The following is a 23,311-nucleotide window of genomic DNA, read 5'->3' as shown; positions in this document are numbered from 1 at the left end:
GAGGGGGGTTAGGGTTAGGCTGCAGAGAGGGGGGTTAGGGTTAGGCTGCAGAGAGGGGGGGTTAGGGTTAGGCTGCAGAGAGGGAGGTTAGGGTTAGGCTGCAGAGAGGGGGGTTAGGGTTAGGCTGCAGAGAGGGTGGTTAGGGTTAGGCTGCAGAGAGTGGGGTTAGGGTTAGGCTGCAGAGAGGGGGGTTAGGGTTAGGCTGCAGAGAGGGGGGTTAGGGTTAGGCTGCAGAGAGGGGGGGTTAGGGTACGGGATGGGGGAGGGGAGGGATAGGCTGCAGAGAGGGGGGGTTAGGGTTAGGCTGCAGAGAGGGGGGGTTAGGCTGCAGAGAGGGGGGGTTAGGGTACGGGATGGGGGAGGTTAGGGTTAGGCTGCAGAGAGGGGGGGGTTAGGGTTAGGCTGCAGAGAGGGCAGGTTAGGGTTAGGCTGCAGAGAGGGGGGGTTAGGGTTAGGCTGCAGAGAGGGGGGGTTAGGGTACGGGATGGGGGAGGTTAGGGTTAGGCTGCATAGAGGGGGGGTTAGGGTTAGGCTGCAGAGAGGGGAGGTTAGGGTTAGGCTGCAGAGAGGGGGGATTAGGGTTAGGCTGCAGAGAGAGGGAGGTTAGGGTTAGGCTGCAGAGAGGGGGGTTAGGGTTAGGCTGCAGAGAGGGGAGGTTAGGGTACGGGATGGGGGAGGTTAGGGTTAGGCTGCAAAGAGGGGGGGTTAGGGTTAGGCTGCAGAGAGGGGGGTTAGGGTTAGGCTGCAGAGAGGGGGGTTAGGGTTAGGCTGCAGAGAGGGAGGTTAGGGTTAGGCTACAGGGAGGGGGGTTAGGGTTAGGCTGCAGAGAGGGGGGTTAGGGTTAGGCTGCAGAGAGGCTGCAGAGAGGGGGGGGGTTAGGGTTAGGCTGCAGAGAGGGGGGGTTAGGGTTAGGCTGCAGAGAGGGAGGTTAGGGTTAGGCTGCAGAGAGGGGGGTTAGGGTTAGGCTGCAGAGAGGGGGGTTAGGTTTAGGCTGCAGAGAGGGGGGTTAGGGTTAGGCTGCAGAGAGGGGGGTTAGGGTTAGGCTGCAGAGAGGCTGCAGAGAGGGGGGGGGTTAGGGTTAGGCTGCAGAGAGGGGGGGTTAGGGTTAGGCTGCAGAGAGGGAGGTTAGGGTTAGGCTGCAGAGAGGCTGCAGAGAGGGGGGGTTAGGGTTAGGCTGCAGAGAGGGGGGGTTAGGGTTAGGCTGCAGAGAGGGAGGTTAGGGTTAGGCTGCAGAGAGGGGGGTTAGGGTTAGGCTGCAGAGAGGGGGGTTAGGGTTAGGCTGCAGAGAGGGGGGTTAGGGTTAGGCTGCAGAGAGGGGGGTTAGGGTTAGGCTGCAGAGAGGGGGGTTAGGGTTAGGCTGCAGAGAGGGGGGTTAGGGTTAGGCTGCAGAGAGGCTGCAGAGAGGGGGGGGGTTAGGGTTAGGCTGCAGAGAGGGGGGGTTAGGGTTAGGCTGCAGAGAGGAGGTTAGGTTTAGGCTGCAGAGAGGCTGCAGAGAGGGGGGGGGTTAGGGTTAGGCTGCAGAGAGGGGGGGGTTAGGGTTAGGCTGCAGAGAGGGAGGTTAGGGTTAGGCTGCAGAGAGGGGGGTTAGGGTTAGGCTGCAGAGAGGGGGGTTAGGGTTAGGCTGCAGAGAGGGAGGTTAGGGTTAGGCTGCAGAGAGGGGGGTTAGGGTTAGGCTGCAGAGAGGGGGGTTAGGGTTAGGCTGCAGAGAGGGGGTTAGGTTAGGGTTAGGCTGCAGAGAGGGGGGTTAGGGTTAGGCTGCAGAGAGGCTGCAGAGAGGGGGGGGTTAGGGTTAGGCTGCAGAGAGGGGGGGTTAGGGTTAGGCTGCAGAGAGGGGGGGTTAGGGGTTAGGCTGCAGAGAGGGGGAGGTTAGGGTTAGGCTGCAGAGAGAGGGAGGTTAGGGTTAGGCTGCAGAGAGGGAGGTTAGGGTTAGGCTGCAGAGAGGGGGGTTAGGGTTAGGCTGCAGAGAGGGGGGGGTTAGGGTTAGGCTGCAGAGAGGGAGGTTAGGGTTAGGCTGCAAAGAGGGGGGTTAGGGTTAGGCTGCAGAGAGGGGGGTTAGGGTTAGGCTGCAGAGAGGGAGGTTAGGGTTAGGCTGCAGAGAGAGGGAGGTTAGGGTTAGGCTGCAGAGAGGGGGGTTAGGGTTAGGCTGCAGAGAGGGGGGTTAGGGTTAGGCTGCAGAGGGGGGGGTTAGGGTTAGGCTGCAGAGAGGGAGGTTAGGGTTAGGCTGCAGAGAGGGGGGTTAGGGTTAGGCTGCAGAGAGGGGGGTTAGGGTTAGGCTGCAGAGAGGGAGGTTAGGGTTAGGCTGCAGAGAGGGGGGTTAGGGTTAGGCTGCAGAGAGGGAGGTTAGGGTTAGGCTGCAGAGAGGGGGGGTTAGGGTTAGGCTGCAGAGAGGGGGGTTAGGGTTAGGCTGCAGAGAGGGGGGTTAGGGTTAGGCTGCAGAGAGGGGGGGTTAGGGTTAGGCTGCAGAGAGGGTGGTGTTAGGGTTAGGCTGCAGAGAGGGGGGGTTAGGGTTAGGCTGCAGAGAGGGGGGGGGTTAGGCTGCAGAGAGGGGGGGTTAGGGTACGGGATGCGGGAGGTTAGGGTTAGGCTGCAGAGAGGGGGGGGTTAGGGTTAGGCTGCAGAGAGGGGAGGTTAGGGTTAGGCTGCAGAGAGGGGGGTTAGGGTTAGGCTGCAGAGAGGGAGGTTAGGGTTAGGCTGCAGAGAGGGGGGTTAGGGTTAGGCTGCAGAGAGGGGGGTTAGGGTTAGGCTGCAGAGAGGGGGGGTTAGGGTTAGGCTGCAGAGAGGGGGGGTTAGGGTTAGGCTGCAGAGAGGGGCGGTTTGGGTACGGGATGCGGGAGGTTAGGGTTAGGCTGCAGAGAGGGGGGGGTTAGGGTTAGGCTGCAGAGAGGGAGGTTAGGGTTAGGCTGCAGAGAGGGGGGTTAGGGTTAGGCTGCAGAGAGGGGGGTTAGGGTTAGGCTGCAGAGAGGGGAGGTTAGGGTTAGGCTGCAGAGAGGGGGGTTAGGGTTAGGCTGCAGAGAGGGGGGGGGTTAGGGTTAGGCTGCAGAGAGGGGAGGTTAGGGTTAGGCTGCAGAGAGGGGGGGTTAGGGTTAGGCTGCAGAGAGAGGGAGGTTAGGGTTAGGCTGCAGAGAGGGGGGTTAGGGTTAGGCTGCAGAGAGGGGGGCTTAGGGTTAGGCTGCAGAGAGGGGGGGTTAGGGTTAGGCTGCAGAGAGGGAGGTTAGGGTTAGGCTGCAGAGGGGGGGGTTAGGGTTAGGCTGCAGAGAGGGAGGTTAGGGTTAGGCTGCAGAGAGCGGGGTTAGGGTTAGGCTGCAGAAAGGGAGGTTAGGGTTAGGCTGCAGAGAGGGAGGTTAGGTTTAGGATGCAGAGAGAGGGGTTAGGGGTTAGGCTGCAGAGAGGAAGGTTAGGGTTAGGCTGCAGAGAGGGGGGTTAGGGTTAGGCTGCAGAGAGGGGGGTTAGGGTTAGGCTGCAGAGAGGGGGGTTAGGGTTAGGCTGCAGAGAGGGGGGGTTAGGGTTAGGCTGCAGAGAGGGGGGGGTTAGGGTTAGGCTGCAGAGAGGGGCGGTTTGGGTACGGGATGGGGGAGGTTAGGGTTAGGTTGCAGAGAGGGGGGGTTAGGGTTAGGCTGCAGAGAGGGGGGTTAGGCTGCAGAGAGGGGGGGTTAGGGTACGGGATGGGGGAGGTTAGGGTTAGGCTGCAGAGAGGGGGGGGTTAGGGTTAGGCTGCAGAGAGGGGAGGTTAGGGTTAGGCTGCAGAGAGGGGGGGTTAGGGTTAGGCTGCAGAGAGGGGAGTTAGGGTTAGGCTGCAGAGAGAGGGAGGTTAGGGTTAGGCTGCAGAGAGGGGGGTTAGGGTTAGGCTGCAGAGAGGGGGGTTAGGGTTAGGCTGCAGAGAGGGGGGGTTAGGGTTAGGCTGCAGAGAGGGAGGTTAGGGTTAGGCTGCAGAGAGGGGGGTTAGGGTTAGGCTGCAGAGAGGGGTGGTTAGGGTTAGGCTGCAGAGAGTGGGGGTTAGGGTTAGGCTGCAGAGAGGGGGGTTAGGGTTAGGCTGCAGAGAGGGGGGTTAGGGTTAGGCTGCAGAGAGGGGGGGTTAGGGTACGGGATGGGGGAGGGGAGGGATAGGCTGCAGAGAGGGGGGGTTAGGGTTAGGCTGCAGAGAGGGGGGGTTAGGCTGCAGAGAGGGGGGGTTAGGGTACGGGATGGGGGAGGTTAGGGTTAGGCTGCAGAGAGGGGGGGTTAGGGTTAGGCTGCAGAGAGGGCAGGTTAGGGTTAGGCTGCAGAGAGGGGGGGTTAGGGTTAGGCTGCAGAGAGGGGGGGTTAGGGTACGGGATGGGGGAGGTTAGGGTTAGGCTGCATAGAGGGGGGGTTAGGGTTAGGCTGCAGAGAGGGGAGGTTAGGGTTAGGCTGCAGAGAGGGGGATTAGGGTTAGGCTGCAGAGAGAGGGAGGTTAGGGTTAGGCTGCAGAGAGGGGGGGTTAGGGTTAGGCTGCAGAGAGGGGAGGTTAGGGTACGGGATGGGGGAGGTTAGGGTTAGGCTGCAAAGAGGGGGGTTAGGGTTAGGCTGCAGAGAGGGGGGGGTTAGGGTTAGGCTGCAGAGAGGGGGGTTAGGGTTAGGCTGCAGAGAGGGAGGTTAGGGTTAGGCTACAGGGAGGGGGGTTAGGGTTAGGCTGCAGAGAGGGGGGTTAGGGTTAGGCTGCAGAGAGGCTGCAGAGAGGGGGGGGGGTTAGGGTTAGGCTGCAGAGAGGGGGGGTTAGGGTTAGGCTGCAGAGAGGGAGGTTAGGGTTAGGCTGCAGAGAGGGGGGTTAGGGTTAGGCTGCAGAGAGGGGGGTTAGGTTTAGGCTGCAGAGAGGGGGGTTAGGGTTAGGCTGCAGAGAGGGGGGTTAGGGTTAGGCTGCAGAGAGGCTGCAGAGAGGGGGGGGGTTAGGGTTAGGCTGCAGAGAGGGGGGGTTAGGGTTAGGCTGCAGAGAGGGAGGTTAGGGTTAGGCTGCAGAGAGGCTGCAGAGAGGGGGGGTTAGGGTTAGGCTGCAGAGAGGGGGGGTTAGGGTTAGGCTGCAGAGAGGGAGGTTAGGGTTAGGCTGCAGAGAGGGGGGTTAGGGTTAGGCTGCAGAGAGGGGGGTTAGGGTTAGGCTGCAGAGAGGGGGGTTAGGGTTAGGCTGCAGAGAGGGGGGTTAGGGTTAGGCTGCAGAGAGGGGGGTTAGGGTTAGGCTGCAGAGAGGGGGGGTTAGGGTTAGGCTGCAGAGAGGCTGCAGAGAGGGGGGGGGTTAGGGTTAGGCTGCAGAGAGGGGGGGTTAGGGTTAGGCTGCAGAGAGGGAGGTTAGGTTTAGGCTGCAGAGAGGCTGCAGAGAGGGGGGGGGTTAGGGTTAGGCTGCAGAGAGGGGGGGTTAGGGTTAGGCTGCAGAGAGGGAGGTTAGGGTTAGGCTGCAGAGAGGGGGGTTAGGGTTAGGCTGCAGAGAGGGGGGTTAGGGTTAGGCTGCAGAGAGGGAGGTTAGGGTTAGGCTGCAGAGAGGGGGGTTAGGGTTAGGCTGCAGAGAGGGGGGTTAGGGTTAGGCTGCAGAGAGGGGGGTTAGGGTTAGGCTGCAGAGAGGGGGGTTAGGGTTAGGCTGCAGAGAGGCTGCAGAGAGGGGGGGGTTAGGGTTAGGCTGCAGAGAGGGGGGGTTAGGGTTAGGCTGCAGAGAGGGGGGGTTAGGGTTAGGCTGCAGAGAGGGGGAGGTTAGGGTTAGGCTGCAGAGAGAGGGAGGTTAGGGTTAGGCTGCAGAGAGGGAGGTTAGGGTTAGGCTGCAGAGAGGGGGGTTAGGGTTAGGCTGCAGAGAGGGGGGGTTAGGGTTAGGCTGCAGAGAGGGAGGTTAGGGTTAGGCTGCAAAGAGGGGGGTTAGGGTTAGGCTGCAGAGAGGGGGGTTAGGGTTAGGCTGCAGAGAGGGAGGTTAGGGTTAGGCTGCAGAGAGAGGGAGGTTAGGGTTAGGCTGCAGAGAGGGGGGTTAGGGTTAGGCTGCAGAGAGGGGGGTTAGGGTTAGGCTGCAGAGGGGGGGTTAGGGTTAGGCTGCAGAGAGGGAGGTTAGGGTTAGGCTGCAGAGAGGGGGGTTAGGGTTAGGCTGCAGAGAGGGGGGTTAGGGTTAGGCTGCAGAGAGGGAGGTTAGGGTTAGGCTGCAGAGAGGGGGGTTAGGGTTAGGCTGCAGAGAGGGAGGTTAGGGTTAGGCTGCAGAGAGGGGGGTTAGGGTTAGGCTGCAGAGAGGGGGGTTAGGGTTAGGCTGCAGAGAGGGGGGTTAGGGTTAGGCTGCAGAGAGGGGGGGGTTAGGGTTAGGCTGCAGAGAGGGTGGTGTTAGGGTTAGGCTGCAGAGAGGGGGGGTTAGGGTTAGGCTGCAGAGAGGGGGGGTTAGGCTGCAGAGAGGGGGGGGTTAGGGTACGGGATGCGGGAGGGTTAGGGTTAGGCTGCAGAGAGGGGGGGGTTAGGGTTAGGCTGCAGAGAGGGGAGGTTAGGGTTAGGCTGCAGAGAGGGGGGTTAGGGTTAGGCTGCAGAGAGGGAGGTTAGGGTTAGGCTGCAGAGAGGGGGGGTTAGGGTTAGGCTGCAGAGAGGGGGGGTTAGGGTTAGGCTGCAGAGAGGGAGGTTAGGGTTAGGCTGCAGAGAGGGGGGTTAGGGTTAGGCTGCAGAGAGGGAGGTTAGGGTTAGGCTGCAGAGAGGGGGGTTAGGGGTTAGGCTGCAGAGAGGGGGGTTAGGGTTAGGCTGCAGAGAGGGGGGTTAGGGTTAGGCTGCAGAGAGGGGGGGTTAGGGTTAGGCTGCAGAGAGGGTGGTGTTAGGGTTAGGCTGCAGAGAGGGGGGGTTAGGGTTAGGCTGCAGAGAGGGGGGGGTTAGGCTGCAGAGAGGGGGGGTTAGGGTACGGGATGCGGGAGGTTAGGGTTAGGCTGCAGAGAGGGGGGGGTTAGGGTTAGGCTGCAGAGAGGGGAGGTTAGGGTTAGGCTGCAGAGAGGGGGGTTAGGGTTAGGCTGCAGAGAGAGGGAGGTTAGGGTTAGGCTGCAGAGAGGGGGGTTAGGGTTAGGCTGCAGAGAGGGGGGTTAGGGTTAGGCTGCAGAGAGGGGGGGTTAGGGATAGGCTGCAGAGAGGGAGGTTAGGGTTAGGCTGCAGAGGGGGGGTTAGGGTTAGGCTGCAGAGAGGGGGGGGGTTAGGGTTAGGCTGCAGAGAGGGGAGGTTAGGGTTAGGCTGCAGAGAGGGGGGTTAGGGTTAGGCTGCAGAGAGAGGGAGGTTAGGGTTAGGCTGCAGAGAGGGGGGTTAGGGTTAGGCTGCAGAGAGGGGGCTTAGGGTTAGGCTGCAGAGAGGGGGGGTTAGGGTTAGGCTGCAGAGAGGGAGGTTAGGGTTAGGCTGCAGAGGGGGGGGGGTTAGGGTTAGGCTGCAGAGAGGGAGGTTAGGGTTAGGCTGCAGAGAGCGGGGTTAGGGGTTAGGCTGCAGAAAGGGGGGTTAGGGTTAGGCTGCAGAGAGGGAGGTTAGGTTTAGGATGCAGAGAGAGGGGTTAGGGTTAGGCTGCAGAGAGGAAGGTTAGGGTTAGGCTGCAGAGAGGGGGGTTAGGGTTAGGCTGCAGAGAGGGGGGTTAGGGTTAGGCTGCCAGAGAGGGGGGTTAGGGTTAGGCTGCAGAGAGGGGGGGTTAGGGTTAGGCTGCAGAGAGGGGGGGTTAGGGTTAGGCTGCAGAGAGGGGCGGTTTGGGTACGGGATGGGGGAGGTTAGGGTTAGGTTGCAGAGAGGGGGGGGTTAGGGTTAGGCTGCAGAGAGGGGGGGGTTAGGCTGCAGAGAGGGGGGGTTAGGGTACGGGATGGGGGAGGTTAGGGTTAGGCTGCAGAGAGGGGGGGTTAGGGTTAGGCTGCAGAGAGGGGAGGTTAGGGTTAGGCTGCAGAGAGGGGGGTTAGGGTTAGGCTGCAGAGAGGGGGAGTTAGGGTTAGGCTGCAGAGAGAGGGAGGTTAGGGTTAGGCTGCAGAGAGGGGGGTTAGGGTTAGGCTGCAGAGAGGGGGGGTTAGGCTGCAGAGAGGGGGGGGTTAGGGTTAGGCTGCAGAGAGGGAGGTTAGGGTTAGGCTGCAGAGAGGGGGGTTAGGGTTAGGCTGCAGAGAGGGTGGTTAGGGTTAGGCTGCAGAGAGTGGGGTTAGGGTTAGGCTGCAGAGAGGGGGGGTTAGGGTTAGGCTGCAGAGAGGGGGGTTAGGGTTAGGCTGCAGAGAGGGGGGGTTAGGGTACGGGATGGGGGAGGGTAGGGATAGGCTGCAGAGAGGGGGGGTTAGGGTTAGGCTGCAGAGAGGGGGGTTAGGCTGCAGAGAGGGGGGGTTAGGGTACGGGATGGGGGAGGTTAGGGTTAGGCTGCAGAGAGGGGGGGTTAGGGTTAGGCTGCAGAGAGGGCAGGTTAGGGTTAGGCTGCAGAGAGGGGGGGTTAGGGTTAGGCTGCAGAGAGGGGGGGTTAGGGTACGGGATGGGGGAGGTTAGGGTTAGGCTGCAGAGAGGGGAGGTTAGGGTTAGGCTGCAGAGAGGGGGGTTGGGGTTAGGCTGCAGATACGGGGGTTAGGGTTAGGCTGCAGAGAGGGGGGTTAAGGTTAGGCTGCAGAGAGGGGGGGTTTGGGTCAGGCTGCAGAGAGGGGAGGTTAGGGTTAGGCTACAGAGAGGGGGGGTTAGGGTTAGGCTGCAGAAAGGGGGGCTAGGGTTAGGCTGCAGAGAGGGGAGGTTAGGGTTAGGCTACAGAGAGGGGGGTTAGGGTTAGGCTGCAGAAAGGGGGGTTAGGGTTAGGCTGCAGAGAGGGGGGGTTAGGGTTAGGCTGCAGAGAGGGGGGTTAGGCTGCAGAGAGGGGGGGGTTAGGGTTAGGCTGCAGAGAGGGGAGGTTAGGGTAAGGCTGCAGAGAGGGGAGGTTAGGGTGAGGCTGCAGAGAGGGGGGTTAGGGTTAGGCTGCAGAGAGGGGGGTTAGGGTTAGGCTGCAGAGAGGGGGGCTTAGGGTTAGGCTGCAGAGAGGGGGGGTTAGGGTTAGGCTGCAGAGAGGGAGGTTAGGGTTAGGCTGCAGAGGGGGGGTTAGGGTTAGGCTGCAGAGAGGGGGGGGTTAGGGTTAGGCTGCAGAGAGGGGGGGGTTAGGCTGCAGAGAGGGGGGGTTAGGGTTAGGCTGCAGAGAGGGGGGGTTAGGGTTAGGCTGCAGAGAGGGGAGGTTAGGGTTAGGCTGCAGAGAGAGGGAGGTTAGGGTTAGGCTGCAGAGAGGGGGGTTAGGGTTAGGCTGCAGAGAGGGGGGTTAGGGTTAGGCTGCAGAGGGGGGGTTAGGGTTAGGCTGCAGAGAGGGAGGTTAGGGTTAGGCTGCAGAGAGGGGGGGTTAGGGTTAGGCTGCAGAGAGGGGGGTTAGGGTTAGGCTGCAGAGAGGGAGGTTAGGGTTAGGCTGCAGAGAGGGGGGGTTAGGGTTAGGCTGCAGAGAGGGAGGTTAGGGTTAGGCTGCAGAGAGGGGGGTTAGGGTTAGGCTGCAGAGAGGGGGGTTAGGGTTAGGCTGCAGAGAGGGGGGGTTAGGGTTAGGCTGCAGAGAGGGGGGTGTTAGGGGTTAGGCTGCAGAGAGGGGGGGTTAGGGTTAGGCTGCAGAGAGGGGGGGTTAGGCTGCAGAGAGGGGGGGTTAGGGTACGGGATGGGGGAGGTTAGGGTTAGGCTGCAGAGAGGGGGGGTTAGGGTTAGGCTGCAGAGAGGGGAGGTTAGGGTTAGGCTGCAGAGAGGGGGGTTAGGGTTAGGCTGCAGAGAGAGGGAGGTTAGGGTTAGGCTGCAGAGAGGGGGGTTAGGGTTAGGCTGCAGAGAGGGGGGGTTAGGGTTAGGCTGCAGAGAGGGGGGGTTAGGGTTAGGCTGCAGAGAGGGAGGTTAGGGTTAGGCTGCAGAGGGGGGGTTAGGGTTAGGCTGCAGAGAGGGGGGGGGGTTAGGGTTAGGCTGCAGAGAGGGGAGGTTAGGGTTAGGCTGCAGAGAGGGGGGTTAGGGTTAGGCTGCAGAGAGAGGGAGGTTAGGGGTTAGGCTGCAGAGAGGGGGGTTAGGGTTAGGCTGCAGAGAGGGGGCTTAGGGTTAGGCTGCAGAGAGGGGGGGGTTAGGGTTAGGCTGCAGAGAGGGAGGTTAGGGTTAGGCTGCAGAGGGGGGGTTAGGGTTAGGCTGCAGAGAGGGAGGTTAGGGTTAGGCTGCAGAGAGGGGGGTTAGGGTTAGGCTGCAGAGAGGGGGGGTTAGGGTTAGGCTGCAGAGAGGGAGGTTAGGGTTAGGCTGCAGAGAGGGGGGTTAGGGTTAGGCTGCAGAGAGGAAGGTTAGGGTTAGGCTGCAGAGAGGGGGGTTAGGCTGCAGAGAGGAGGGTTAGGGTTAGGCTGCAGAGAGGGGGGTTAGGGTTAGGCTGCAGAGAGGGGGGTTAGGGTTAGGCTGCAGAGAGGCTGCAGAGAGGGGGGGTTAGGGTTAGGCTGCAGAGAGGGGGGGTTAGGGTTAGGCTGCAGAGAGGGGGGGTTAGGGTTAGGCTGCAGAGAGGGGGGGTTAGGCTGCAGAGAGGGGGGGTTAGGGTACGGGATGGGGGAGGTTAGGGTTAGGCTGCATAGAGGGGGGGTTAGGGTTAGGCTGCAGAGAGGGGAGGTTAGGGTTAGGCTGCAGAGAGGGGGATTAGGGTTAGGCTGCAGAGAGAGGGAGGTTAGGGTTAGGCTGCAGAGAGGGGGGTTAGGGTTAGGCTGCAGAGAGGGGAGGTTAGGGTACGGGATGGGGGAGGTTAGGGTTAGGCTGCAAAGAGGGGGGGTTAGGGTTAGGCTGCAGAGAGGGGGGGGTTAGGCTGCAGAGAGGGGGGTTAGGGTTAGGCTGCAGAGAGGGAGGTTAGGGTTAGGCTGCAGAGAGGGGGGTTAGGGTTAGGCTGCAGAGAGGGGGGTTAGGGTTAGGCTGCAGAGAGGAGGGTTAGGGTTAGGCTGCAGAGAGGGGGGGGTTAGGGTTAGGCTGCAGAGAGGGGGGGTTAGGGTTAGGCTGCAGAGAGGGGAGGTTAGGGTTAGGCTGCAGAGGGGGGGTTAGGGTTAGGCTGCAGAGAGGGGGGGGGTTAGGGTTAGGCTGCAGAGAGGGGAGGTTAGGGTTAGGCTGCAGAGAGGGGGGGTTAGGGTTAGGCTGCAGAGAGAGGGAGGTTAGGGTTAGGCTGCAGAGAGGGGGGTTAGGGTTAGGCTGCAGAGAGGGGGCTTAGGGTTAGGCTGCAGAGAGGGGGGGGTTAGGGTTAGGCTGCAGAGAGGGAGGTTAGGGTTAGGCTGCAGAGGGGGGGGTTAGGGTTAGGCTGCAGAGAGGGAGGTTAGGGTTAGGCTGCAGAGAGGGGGGTTAGGGTTAGGCTGCAGAGAGGGGGGTTAGGGTTAGGCTGCAGAGAGGGAGGTTAGGGTTAGGCTGCAGAGAGGGGGGTTAGGGTTAGGCTGCAGAGAGGAAGGTTAGGGTAGGCTGCAGAGAGGAGGGTTAGGGTTAGGCTGCAGAGAGGGGGGTTAGGGTTAGGCTGCAGAGAGGGGGGTTAGGGTTAGGCTGCAGAGAGGCTGCAGAGAGGGGGGGGTTAGGGTTAGGCTGCAGAGAGGGGGGGTTAGGGTTAGGCTGCAGAGAGGGGGGGTTAGGGTTAGGCTGCAGAGAGGGGGGGTTAGGCTGCAGAGAGGGGGGGTTAGGGACGGGATGGGGGGTGGTTAGGGTTAGGCTGCATAGAGGGGGGTTAGGGTTAGGCTGCAGAGAGGGGAGGTTAGGGTTAGGCTGCAGAGAGGGGGATTAGGGTTAGGCTGCAGAGAGAGGGAGGTTAGGGTTAGGCTGCAGAGAGGGGGGTTAGGGTTAGGCTGCAGAGAGGGGAGGTTAGGGTACGGGATGGGGGAGGTTAGGGTTAGGCTGCAAAGAGGGGGGGTTAGGGTTAGGCTGCAGAGAGGGGGGGTTAGGGTTAGGCTGCAGAGAGGGGGGTTAGGGTTAGGCTGCAGAGAGGGAGGTTAGGGTTAGGCTACAGAGAGGGGGGTTAGGGTTAGGCTGCAGAGAGGGGGGTTAGGGTTAGGCTGCAGAGAGGCTGCAGAGAGGGGGGGGTTAGGGTTAGGCTGCAGAGAGGGGGGGTTAGGGTTAGGCTGCAGAGAGGGAGGTTAGGGTTAGGCTGCAGAGAGGGGGGTTAGGGTTAGGCTGCAGAGAGGGGGGTTAGGTTTAGGCTGCAGAGAGGGGGGTTAGGGTTAGGCTGCAGAGAGGGGGGTTAGGGTTAGGCTGCAGAGAGGCTGCAGAGAGGGGGGGTTAGGGTTAGGCTGCAGAGAGGGGGGGTTAGGGTTAGGCTGCAGAGAGGGAGGTTAGGGTTAGGCTGCAGAGAGGCTGCAGAGAGGGGGGTTAGGGTTAGGCTGCAGAGAGGGGGGGTTAGGGTTAGGCTGCAGAGAGGGAGGTTAGGGTTAGGCTGCAGAGAGGGGGGTTAGGGTTAGGCTGCAGAGAGGGGGGTTAGGGTTAGGCTGCAGAGAGGGGGGTTAGGGTTAGGCTGCAGAGAGGGGGGTTAGGGTTAGGCTGCAGAGAGGGGGGTTAGGGTTAGGCTGCAGAGAGGGGGGTTAGGGTTAGGGTGCAGAGAGGCTGCAGAGAGGGGGGGGTTAGGGTTAGGCTGCAGAGAGGGGGGGTTAGGGTTAGGCTGCAGAGAGGGAGGGTTAGGGTTAGGCTGCAGAGAGGCTGCAGAGAGGGGGGGGGGTTAGGGTTAGGCTGCAGAGAGGGGGGGGTTAGGGTTAGGCTGCAGAGAGGGAGGTTAGGGTTAGGCTGCAGAGAGGGGGGTTAGGGTTAGGCTGCAGAGAGGGGGGTTAGGGTTAGGCTGCAGAGAGGGAGGTTAGGGTTAGGCTGCAGAGAGGGGGGGTTAGGGTTAGGCTGCAGAGAGGGGGGTTAGGGTTAGGCTGCAGAGAGGGGGGTTAGGGTTAGGCTGCAGAGAGGGGGGTTAGGGTTAGGCTGCAGAGGAGGCTGCAGAGAGGGGGGTTAGGGTTAGGCTGCAGAGAGGGGGGGTTAGGGTTAGGCTGCAGAGAGGGGGGGTTAGGGTTAGGCTGCAGAGAGGGGAGGTTAGGGTTAGGCTGCAGAGAGAGGGAGGTTAGGGTTAGGCTGCAGAGAGGGAGGTTAGGGTTAGGCTGCAGAGAGGGGGGTTAGGGTTAGGCTGCAGAGAGGGGGGTTAGGGTTAGGCTGCAGAGAGGGAGGTTAGGGTTAGGCTGCAGAGAGGGGGGTTAGGGTTAGGCTGCAGAGAGGGGGGTTAGGGTTAGGTCTGCAGAGAGGGGAGGTTAGGGTTAGGCTGCAGAGAGAGGGGCTGCAGAGAGGGGGGTTAGGGTTAGGCTGCAGAGAGGGGGGTTAGGGTTAGGCTGCAGAGGGGGGGTTAGGGTTAGGCTGCAGAGAGGGAGGTTAGGGTTAGGCTGCAGAGAGGGGGGGTTAGGGTTAGGCTGCAGAGAGGGGGTTAGGGTTAGGCTGCAGAGAGGGAGGTTAGGGTTAGCTGCAGAGAGGGGGGTTAGGGTTAGGCTGCAGAGAGGGAGGTTAGGGTTAGGCTGCAGAGAGGGGGGGTTAGGTTAGGCTGCAGAGAGGGGGGTTAGGGTTAGGCTGCAGAGAGGGGGGGTTAGGGTTAGGCTGCAGAGAGGGGGTGGTTGTTAGGGTTAGGCTGCAGAGAGGGGGGGTTAGGGTTAGGCTGCAGAGAGGGGGGGTTAGGCTGCAGAGAGGGGGGGTTAGGGTACGGGATGCGGGAGGTTAGGGTTAGGCTGCAGAGAGGGGGGGGTTAGGGTTAGGCTGCAGAGAGGGGAGGTTAGGGTTAGGCTGCAGAGAGGGGGGTTAGGGTTAGGCTGCAGAGAGAGGAGGTTAGGGTTAGGCTGCAGAGAGGGGGGTTAGGGTTAGGCTGCAGAGAGGGGGGTTAGGGTTAGGCTGCAGAGAGGGGGGGTTAGGGATAGGCTGCAGAGAGGGAGGTTAGGGTTAGGCTGCAGAGGGGGGTTAGGGTTAGGCTGCAGAGAGGGGGGGGGTTAGGGTTAGGCTGCAGAAGAGGGGAGGTTAGGGTTAGGCTGCAGAGAGGGGGGTTAGGGTTAGGCTGCAGAGGAGAGGGAGGTTAGGGTTAGGCTGCAGAGGAGGGGGGTTAGGGGTTAGGCTGCAGAGAGGGGGCTTAGGGTTAGGCTGCAGAGAGGGGGGGTTAGGGTTAGGCTGCAGAGAGGGAGTTAGGGTTAGGCTGCAGAGGGGGGGGGTTAGGGTTAGGCTGCAGAGAGGGAGGGTTAGGGTTAGGCTGCAGAGAGCGGGGTTAGGGTTAGGCTGCAGAAAGGGGGGTTAGGGTTAGGCTGCAGAGAGGGAGGTTAGGTTAGGATGCAGAGAGAGGGGTTAGGGTTAGGCTGCAGAGAGGAAGGTTAGGGTTAGGCTGCAGAGAGGGGGTTAGGGTTAGGCTGCAAGAGGGGGGTTAGGGTTAGGCTGCAGAGAGGGGGGTTAGGGTTAGGCTGCAGAGAGGGGGGGTTAGGGTTAGGCTGCAGAGGGGGGGGTTAGGGTTAGGCTGCAGAGAGGGGCGGTTTGGGTACGGGATGGGGGAGGTTAGGGTTAGGTTGCAGAGAGGGGGGGTTAGGGTTAGGCTGCAGAGAGGGGGGGTTAGGCTGCAGAGAGGGGGGGGTTAGGGTACGGGATGGGGGAGGTTAGGGTTAGGCTGCAGAGAGGGGGGGTTAGGGTAGGCTGCAGAGAGGGGAGGTTAGGGGTTAGGCTGCAGAGAGGGGGGTTAGGGTTAGGCTGCAGAGGAGGGGAGTTAGGGTTAGGCTGCAGAGAGAGGGAGGTTAGGGTTAGGCTTGCAGAGAGGGGGGGTTTAGGGTTAGGCTGCAGAGAGGGGGGTTAGGGTTAGGCTGCAGAGAGGGGGGGTTAGGGTTAGGCTGCAGAGAGGGAGGTTAGGGTTAGGCTGCAGAGAGGGGGGTTAGGGTTAGGCTGCAGAGAGGGTGGTTAGGGTTAGGCTGCAGAGAGTGGGGTTAGGGTTAGGCTGCAGAGAGGGGGGGTTAGGGTTAGGCTGCAGAGAGGGGGGTTAGGGTTAGGCTGCAGAGAGGGGGGGTTAGGGTACGGGATGGGGGAGGGTAGGGATAGGCTGCAGAGAGGGGGGGTTAGGGTTAGGCTGCAGAGAGGGGGGGTTAGGCTGCAGAGAGGGGGGGTTAGGGTACGGGAATGGGGGAGGTTAGGGTTAGGCTGCAGAGAGGGGGGGGTTAGGGTTAGGCTGCAGGAGAGGGCAGGTTAGGGTTAGGCTGCAGAGAGGGGGGGTTAGGGTTAGGCTGCAGAGAGGGGGGGGTTAGGGTACGGGATGGGGGAGGTTAGGGTTAGGCTGCAGAGAGGGGAGGTTAGGGTTAGGCTGCAGAGAGGGGGGTTGGGGTTAGGCTGCAGATACGGGGGTTAGGGTTAGGCTGCAGAGAGGGGGGTTAAGGTTAGGCTGCAGAGAGGGGGGGTTTGGGTCAGGCTGCAGAGAGGGGAGGTTAGGGTTAGGCTACAGAGAGGGGGGGTTAGGGTTAGGCTGCAGAAAGGGGGGCTAGGGTTAGGCTGCAGAGAGGGTAGGTTAGGGTTAGGCTACAGAGAGGGGGGTTAGGGTTAGGCTGCAGAAAGGGGGGTTAGGGTTAGGCTGCAGAGAGGGGGGGTTAGGGTTAGGCTGCAGAGAGGGGGGTTAGGCTGCAGAGAGGGGGGGTTAGGGTTAGGCTGCAGAGAGGGGAGGTTAGGGTAAGGCTGCAGAGAGGGAGGTTAGGGTGAGGCTGCAGAGAGGGGGGTTAGGGTTAGGCTGCAGAGAGGGGGGTTAGGCTGCAGAGAGGGGGGGTTAGGGTTAGGCTGCAGAGAGGGGGGTTAGGGTTAGGCTGCAGAGAGGGGGGTTAGGGTTAGGCTTCAGAGAGGGGGTTAGGGTTAGGCTGCAGAGAGGGGGGATAGGGTTAGGCTGCAGATACGGGGGTTAGGGTTAGGCTGCAGAGAGGGGAGGTTAAGGTTAGGCTGCAGAGAGGGGAGGTTAAGGTTAGGCTGCAGAGAGGGGAGTTAGGGTCAGGCTGCAGAGAGGGGAGGTTAGGGTTAGGCTACAGAGAGGGGGGGGTTAGGGTTAGGCTGCAGAAAGGAGGCTTAGGTTTAGGCTGCAGAGAGGGGGGGTTAGGGTTAGGCTGCAGAGAGGGGGGTTAGGGTTAGGCTGCAGAGAGGGGGGTTAGGGTTAGGCTGCAGAGAGGGGGGTTAGGCTGCAGAAAGGGGAGGTTAGGGTTAGGCTGCAGAGAGGGGAGGTTAGGGTTAGGCTGCAGAGAGGGGGGTTAGGGTGAGGCTGCAGAGAGGGGGGTTAGGGTTAGGCTGCAGAGAGGGGGGTTAGGCTGCAGAGAGGGGGGGGTTAGGGTTAGGCTGCAGAGAGGGGGGTTAGGGTAAGGCTGCAGAGAGGGGGGTTAGGCTGCAGAGAGGGGGGGTTAGGGTTAGGCTGCAGAGAGGGGGGTTAGGGTTAGGCTGCAGAGAGGGGGGTTAGGGTTAGGCTGCAGAGAGGGGGGTTAGGCTGCAGAGAGGGGGGGTTAGGGTTAGGCTGCAGAAAGGGGAGGTTAGGGTGAGGCTGCAGAGAGGGGGGTTAAGGTGAGGCTGCAGAGAGGGGGGTTAGGGTTAGGCTGCAGAGAGGGGGGTTAGGCTGCAGAGAGGGGGGTTAGGGTTAGGCTGCAGAGAGGGGGGTTAGGGTTAGGCTGCAGAGAGGGGGGGTTAGGGTTAGGCTGCAGAGAGGGGGGTTAGGGTTAGGCTGCAGAGAGGGGGGTTAGGCTGCAGAAAGGGGGGGGTTAGGGTTAGGCTGCAGAGAGGGGGGTTAGGGTTAGGCTGCAGAGAGGGGGTTAGGGATAGGCTGCAGAGAGGGGGGTTAGGGTTAGGCTGCAGAGAGGGGGGTTAGGCTGCAGAGAGGGGGGTTAGGCTGCAGAGAGGGGAGGTTAGGGTTAGGCTGCAGAGAGGGGGGTTAGGGTTAGGCTGCAGAGAGGGGGGTTAGGGTTAGGCTGCAGAGAGGGGGGGTTAGGGTTAGGCTGCAGAGAGAGGGGTTAGGCTGCAGAGAGGGGGGGTTAGGGTTAGGCTGCAGAGAGGGGGGTTAGGGTTAAGCTGCAGAGAGGGGGGGTTAGGGTTAGGCTGCAGAGAGGGGGGTTAGGCTGCAGAGAGGGGGGTTAGGGTTAGGCACCACTGCGGGAGGGTTAGGGTTAGGCACTAGGGGGGAAGGGTTAGGTTTAGGCTGCGGGGAATGGGGGGGGGGTAGGTTTAGGCACCTCCGGGTGAGGTTAGGGTTAGGCACCAATAGGGGATGTTAGGGGTAGGAACCACCGGGGGGAGGTTAGGGTTAGGCACCAATAGGGGAGGTTAGGGTTAGGCTGTGGGGAACGGGGGTTTAGGTTTAGGCACCACCGGGGGGAAGTTAATGTTAAGCACCAATAGGGGACGTTAGGGTTAGGCTGCGGGGAACGGGGCGTTAGGTTTAGGCACCACCGGGGGGAGGTTATGGTTAGGCACCAATAGGGAATATTAGGGTTAGGCACCACCGGGGGGAGGTTAGGGTTAGGCACCAAGAGGCGAGGTTAGGGTTAGGCTGCCGAGTGGGAAGGTTAGGGTGTAGAGGAGGGAGGTTAGGGTACCAAACGCACCCTTGTCAACATTGCCGCGATGGGGATGCCAGCATCAGTATACTGAACACTGGCATCTTTTCATACTGAACCGCTCAGGGGAACCCTCCGGAACTACATCTGCGGTATGTAGCCGATAGACTACAGTGTAGCGCCATATGAAGATGGCAGTAGCTGCTGGGACTAACCTCCGGAATGCTTCCAGATGTTGGCAAATATGTCAGCATGTATCCCCCATATAAAACCTATGGGGGATGCGGCTGCTGACTGGAATACAGAGATCGCAGCAGGTATCCTACATACATTCAGGGGATACTTAATATTTGCAGCTAACACCCATTTTCGAGGATTAAGCCGCTAGAAAAGGGGGCAAGGTATCTGCAAAAGGGACTGTGGCTTCGTGGGACCTCTGCAATTGTGAGTCACGTGGCCCGTCTCGTCACTGTGGGGGCATGCCCAGTGCTCTGTGAGCTGCTGGTGTGGCACCCCGGAAAGTGGTGCATGTGCAGCGGTGGCTGCAGCAGTGACGGGGAAGTGCTACCATAGCAGGGGTTAAGGAAGTACCCTAGATTGGACAAGGCAGTCTGGGAACAGAGGTGCCTTGTGGGAAGAAGGAGGAGGAGTCGGATGGAAGTGGGTGGAGGTGCTGGACACGCTGCGTGAGGAGCGGAGCAGTAGCTGAGTAACGGATGCCAACCGCAGGGTCACGCTGGGTGGTGAGAGCAGCGCTGCAGAGCAGAAGCAGCGGGGTGCTACCGGGAAGCAGAGAGCGAGTGAGTGTGAGACGTTGCAGCTGGAGACCGGACACCGCCAGGCCTACTGACGCCGCGGCCATCTTGTGCAGTGAGGAACCGCTGAGACAGGTCCAGCTAGAGAGCACCTGAGTGAGTACACAGAAACTGATATTGTCACGACCCACGGGCAAACCAAGTACCCAGCCCCAGTATCCAATTTGTCACATGCTGTACAGTGTAAAGGGAGCAGGCAGTGTAAACAGGGGAGACACACCCATTTTCCCCATTGCCGGCCGCACCTGTCCCTCCCCGTGAACGCCTCTGCTTGTCAATCAGGCAGAGGCGTTTGCATATCTGCGCCACGATTACAGGGCCAGTTCTGCACATGCGTACGCAGGACTCAAGCACAGGGGATCGCATCAGTGATCCTTGCTGAATTAACCCCTGAGTCATTTGTGCAAGTGAAAATTAGTTGCTTTATCTGGAAAAGACTGAGTTTATTGTCCAAGAAGCCCTTACTACCAAGTAAGCTGTATTTGTCAAGAGACCCTACAATACCTTCGCTAGCTATATCCTTTTTGAATAAGACTGAGTTACAGTGACATTCTTATTAACCCAGGATTACTTGTGTTCACATGTGCCATTCCCCGATGGTAAGACTGTGGTACCCCAGGATTTAAAAAGAGCTCCAACATTATTTGCTGGTGAAGTATATTACAACTTGGTTAGGGAAAGGAGGGGTTGCGGCTGCACCCGGGTATAACCCTTCCAGGGGCTGCCACCAAAATGCCGGGTCCTCCAGGAAAGCTGGACATGCCCCCAGAGTGATGTAAGCAGTGTGCGTGGCCTTCCCATGAAGCCACGCCCCCATAGTGGCACAAACAGGGGTCTTCCGCGAGGTCCCACCCATGCCGCTTTTCAGGTACGTGTCTATTGGCCGCACCGAGTGTCACAGACCCTGGTGCCGCCACTGACTGGTCACGATGGTGTTTGTATGTATGCACCAGTCCCAACTCCTACAGATCCATTGCCCTTGTAGGAGTGAGTGGTGGTGACCAGATTGGAGGGTAGGCGGCTATCGGTGGAGGAGCAGGAGGGAGTGTGTACAGAAAGTAGGTTGGAAATGTAGGTGGGCAGCAGCAGAGCAAGGCTCACTGCTGTCCTGTGCCGACCCCACCCCCAAACATGTGATGTCACACGAGGGGGCGGGAATTGGTGGCAGTAGAAAATGGGAAGCTGCCCGGACACTCTGGGCGTCTCTACACAACGCAGGTGCACTGAAGCAGCACTACTGACTGCAGGGTGCTGTTCTAGGCAGGGGTGTAGAGAGCCACACCGGGCCCCAGTAATGACTGGGGGCGTGGGCTAAAGTAATATAATGTAAAAAATGAATGGTGCTCCACAGGGGCCACCAGTTTAATGCAGGGGGTGCGGTGGAGGTCACCCACTTCCTACCTTGCTTGAGGGAAGTGGGTCCCTCCTCCTCGGCCAGTGTCATCTTCCCAGTGATATTTGGGAAGATGACGTATGTGCATTAGATAGCAAAGACCTCCCCATGTCGCCCACACCACCACCATCCCCCTCAGTATCAGCGCATCCCCCCCATGTCACCCACACCACCACCATCCCCCTCAGTATTAATGCATCCTCCCCATCTGGGAGAGGTTTAATACATTTGGAGCAGCAGTTAGAGGACTGGTACATGAATTTACACACAGATGAGGGGAGGAGTGCACATGAATGGATATATAGATGGGGGGGGGGGTTTATCACACACTAATTAACATGTAGATGGGGGGGCAACCATAGCTTGTGGTTATTCTTTTTTTTTTTTTCAGTGGTCCATTAACTGACAGGCAGTGCTTGCTTCATATAAAGTGAAGAGGTGAGGGCGATTGAGTTGGTTGAAGGTAGGTGCTAGATATGCCCTCCATGGTGCTAGCCACGCCTCACGGCACAGGCTACGCCCATATCCCATGTGTAGACCACACCCCCACAGCACTGGGCATGCCCTCACATCACTAGTCACACCCATGCAACACAATAGGCCCTTCAGACATTTCAGCTCCATGCCCTTGTGATCCTTAATCTGGCACTGAGCCCGGGTAATTAGTACCCACTCCCCCAATTGGCGCCACTCGTTCTAGGCATCTGATGAAGCAGGTGTATGGGCTTGCTTTGGGGTAGCAATGGTGCCGCATTCAGGGCATCGCACTACTCTCATACACATACACATTTTATTTTCTGCTGCGGGGTACACTGGGCTCCACAAGGAATGGACAATGGGGTGTAGAGTAGGATCTTGATCCAAGGCACCAACAGGCTCAAAGCTTTGACTGTTCCCAGAATGCATAGCGCCGCCTCCTATATCACCCCGCCTCCCTGCACAGGATCTCAGTTTTGTAGTTGGTGCTGCAGTAGCAGACACTTAACAGAGGGGCTGCTCCAGGCAGCCCTAAGAAGAGCTTTTTTTCTGAGAAAAAAAGTGAAGACTTCAAGGGCAGCAGCGGTGTTACATGTCAGTGGAGATTCACGGCTGCAGCTCCGGCTCTCCCCAGCGGCGCTGTATACTCCCGAGCCCTGGTTGCCAGGTAACTACAGCAGGAGGCTCCTGTTTTCTTCTTGTCAGGCACACACGACGGGGGCTCTCCGGGATCGCGTGGCCGCGCTTCGGGAGGTGGTAAGTGGGTCCCGCTTGCGGGACCAGGTCTTTATCGCGATCCGGTGCGGTCAGTGGGAGGCAGGCCGCGCGCTCTGGCGGTGGACACTGTGGCAGTACAGGCGATCCCACTAGATCACCAGGGCATGGGACAGGTCAGGTTTTCTCTATAAACCGTTTTATTAGAGCCCGCAGTACCCAGTGGTTTTGCCAGCAGGGGGATAAGGCTTAGACCTGGAGCCCCAGCCCCAGGGCGCCATTTTCTGCAAATGTTCCCGCCCTGGAGCTGCATATCTGTCTCTCCCTCACTCCCTGGCAGTGTCTGCGGCGCCATTATCCCTCAGCTCACTGTTCCTGGGACTGCTTGGGCAAATCCTCCTGTGTAAAGCCGCCTGGTTGTCAGCGCTGTGACTTTACAAGACACTTAAGTATTCTACCTGCCTTTTTTAGTCAGTGTTAGTTAAGAAAGAGTGCACTTAGTCAGGGTTTCCTAGTACAATTACCCTGTGATATACATACAGCTCTTACTGTGTACTGTTATATCTATTGTTATATAGCTGTGTAAGCTAGTCCAGTGCAGTATTATTGTTAGTAATAACCTCTGCATTGTACAAACTGTGACTATATGTGTGTGCATTTGATAGCTGAGTGGTGTCCATTTCGTGTCTTTCACTCAACCTGCTATCCCTATATTCCATAACCTGAGGGGGCTTGGTGCGTCAGGTTTTATCTAATATAGGATTTTCACAAAGATATACTGTATTGCGTATTTTTCTCTGTGATTTAGTCACCATATCTCTCCTTTATCTCTGCTAGTGCTGACTACACTGCGCAGGGGTTTGGGCTAGAGGTATTGTGCTGCTGCCAATTGTACTGTGTTACCTGATACTGCAAGTTATATCATGTCTGCTTCTGAGGGTAACGGTTCTGGGGCTGAACACACTGCCGGTGTTGCTGAAGCCGCAGATACCTATGAGGAGAATATAGCAGCTTTGGGCTCTGGTTCTGGGGGCTCCTTGCCCCCCAGTGGGACGGTGGCAAAGGGTGCAAATAATGACCCGCCGCGGGCCGCTTTTTCCACACTTCTGCATACGCTAGTTCATAAACTAACATACCCTATGGGACCCCCCAATGCCGGTGCAACCGTTTGTGGTCCCTGCAGCTAACCCGCCGTGGGCGGACGATTTATCTGCTCAAATAAAGAAGTTGAACCAGTCCCTGACTACTAAAAAGTCTGACCGTCGCTCACCTACGTCCAAGGGGTCCTCTAAGCGAGCGCTTGTCTCCTCACAATCCACTGCTGTCACTGACACCTCGTCGGATGAAGACGGCACTTACACTGACCACACAGGTTCTGACTCAGATACGGCTGATGGGGAGGGTGGTTCACATGTGGATGTTCCTGATCTTTTGGAGGCTATTAAATTAATTTTACAGATTACGGATGACCCCGAGCCATCCGTTCCTCCTAAGAAACCAGATAGGTTCCAGCGTCAGAAAGTGATTAAACAAATTTTACCTCACTCTGACCACCTAGTTGATATACGTCAGGAACCCTGGGAAAACCCAGGTACGAAGTTTGTGCCTCAAAAGAAGATGCTGGCTCGCTATCCCCTCGCGCCGGAGCTGTCTAAGAATTGGAAAACGCCTCCTCCAGTGGACTCACATGTGGCTAGGATGGTGGTTTCCTCAGCTCTACCGGTCACCACCGTCACGTCTCTAAAAGAGCCTACGGATAAACGTGTGGAGGGTTGTCTGAAAGCGATTTACACCCTCGCGGGTGCTGCACAAAGGCCCACTATTGCAGCTACTTGGGCTACAGAGGCCATTGAAGCATGGGCCTTGGAGTTAGATGCTGAAATCTCCTCTGACCATGCTAGACAATGCTTGTCTTATATTGTCACAGCTTCTCGTTATATTAAAGAGGCGGCTTCTGATGCCGGTATCCTGACAGCCAAGGCCTCTACTACGTTAGTCCTGGCTCGTCAGATATTGTGGTTGAGATCCTGGTCTGTGGATCTGGACTCTAGAAAACCCTGGAGGTACTCCCTTTTAAGGGAGATATTCTGTTTGGGGAGGATTTAAATAAGATTGTGGCTGACTTGGCTACTGCTTGTCTGCCAAGTACCGCTCCTTCTGTGTCGAAGGCTAAAGGTACTTCCTTTCGCCCCTTTCGTCCTTCAGGTAAAGCAAAAGGTCAGGCGTACAACAAGCAGGCCCACACTTCCAAACCTGGTAAGCCTAAGCCCAAAAGAGCCTGGGCGGCCCGTCAGCCAGCTTCCAAGACAGATAAGCCTGCCGCATGATGTGGCGGGCCTCCCTCTGGGGGATCCCAGGGTGGGGGGCCGGCTTCTAGGGTATACCCAGGAATGGTTGAAGACCACTTCAGATGCCTGGGTACGGGAAGTCGTTACTCAAGGTTATGCCATAGC

The sequence above is a fragment of the Pseudophryne corroboree genome, chromosome 8 (genome assembly GCF_028390025.1).
Source record: "Pseudophryne corroboree isolate aPseCor3 chromosome 8, aPseCor3.hap2, whole genome shotgun sequence".
Lineage (NCBI taxonomy): Eukaryota > Metazoa > Chordata > Amphibia > Anura > Myobatrachidae > Pseudophryne > Pseudophryne corroboree.
This window is presented reverse-complemented; position numbering follows the sequence as displayed.